Source organism: Ricinus communis, chromosome 3 (genome assembly GCF_019578655.1).
Source record: "Ricinus communis isolate WT05 ecotype wild-type chromosome 3, ASM1957865v1, whole genome shotgun sequence".
NCBI classification, from domain to species: Eukaryota; Viridiplantae; Streptophyta; class Magnoliopsida; order Malpighiales; family Euphorbiaceae; genus Ricinus; species Ricinus communis.
In genome coordinates this window covers 3,808,206-3,809,869 of record NC_063258.1, presented here as the reverse complement: position 1 = coordinate 3,809,869, position 1,664 = coordinate 3,808,206, and the positions used below count along the sequence as shown (strand labels likewise).

The following is a 1,664-nucleotide window of genomic DNA, read 5'->3' as shown; positions in this document are numbered from 1 at the left end:
TCCACCCTTGGTTGTATGTACTGCTGTAGGGATCATTCTGCTATCTACCTACATAATCAACATGCTCAACGTTAGAAACATTAGTAGGCATAGAAGATGTAAACATACCTCCCGCATCACAATTGGCGCTGTAATGCGGTCCACCACAGAATTCACATCCAGTCGAAATGCTTGGACCGCAAGATCCAAGTTGTTCTATCTTTTTAGAAAGTAGCTCTACTTGTGCCGCCAAGGCTGCTGTAGGATCTGCCTTAACCCGATATACAACGGGCTTTGGACCTCTAGCCCATGTAGTTTGCCACTGATAAGTGTTGGTGGCCATCTCTTCTATCAAATCATGGGCTTGCTCAGGTGTTTTGCTATTGATAGCTCCCCCTGCAGCTGCATCTACCATTTGTCTAGTGGCCGTATTCATGCCAATATAGAATGTCTGCACTTGCATCTAGAGAGGAAGACCATGGTGTAGGCAACACCTTAACAAGTCCTTGAAGCTCTCCCAGGCTTCATACATCGATTCTCCTTCACCCTGCATAAAAGAAGATATGTTATTTCGCATTTGAGTAGTCTTAGCAGGAGGAAAATACTTATTCAAAAAATTTTCAGCCAAAGAAGTCCAGGTAGTGATCATTTTTGGTGGCAAGGACTGCAACCATCTTTTCACTCTATCCTTTAAAGAAAAAGGAAACAACCTTAACCGTATGGCATCATCGGTTGTTCCACTAAACTTAAAGGTATCACATATCTCCAAGAAGTTGGCGATATGCCTGTTCGGATCCTCGCTCGCCAATCCTCCAAATTGCATCGTATTCTAGATTATTTGGATCACATTCGGCTTTATTTCAAAATTATTGGCTGCCACGGGAGGCCTCACTATCCCAGTTTGCGTCCCTGCTAGAGAGGGTCTAGCAAACTCATACATAGTCCTATCATCATCACCTCCATTTGCATTGTGGTTCTCCATCTCATTAGTTCCAAGAACAGGAATCTCTGCTCCAATCTTCTCCTCTACTGTCTGCAAACGCCTCCTTAGCAATCTAAGAGAGCGCTCGGGTTCAGGTAAAGGCTCTATAAGATTAGGATTAGAGCTCCTGGTCTTAAACTACCTGAGCATAACAAAGAACAACAATACTAACAAACAAAATAAGAACAAAAACTATACACAGAAAATAAACTATAAACAAAAAGAGAAATGACTATACTAACAAATATTAAAATTTTAATTTAGTTCACAGAAAACCGTTCCCCGGCAACGGCGCCAAAAACTTGGTAGCGGTAAATCCTAAAGAAAGACTACGACCTAAGGCAGTGTACCTATCGGTGGAGTATAGCTAACGGCGAGTACCAAGTGTCATATTCCCCAAAGAACGTGTGAACCTAAACCTACTTATTCTTCTATGTTATCTAATCTTAAAAATGGCATTGAATGCTAAATATGAAATGAACTAAAGCTACTCTAATTGTTATCTAACTACGGCTATTAGGGAAGGATTAATTCAAGTTAAGGAATACCCCTTTAGGAATTCTTTTCTCTAAGGAATGGAAACTAAAGATGGAACTGATTGATTGAATTCAATTTCCGTGGAAAAATCTCTATGCAATTAACGCCTTTCTCAAGGACACTAACATCTTAACTTAGATTAATTAGGTTGAAATCTCTTCCTAAC

The 1,664-nt window shown here is 40.4% G+C and overlaps 1 non-coding gene across 1 annotated transcript; it reads left to right on the top strand.

The window, feature by feature from the left end:
* The first annotated feature begins 452 nt into the window (after positions 1-452).
* On the top strand, positions 453-558 carry LOC112534867. Its single transcript, XR_003079104.2, has one exon. It is a non-coding gene; the product is annotated as a small nucleolar RNA R71 (small nucleolar RNA).
* The last annotated feature ends 1,106 nt before the right edge of the window (positions 559-1,664 follow it).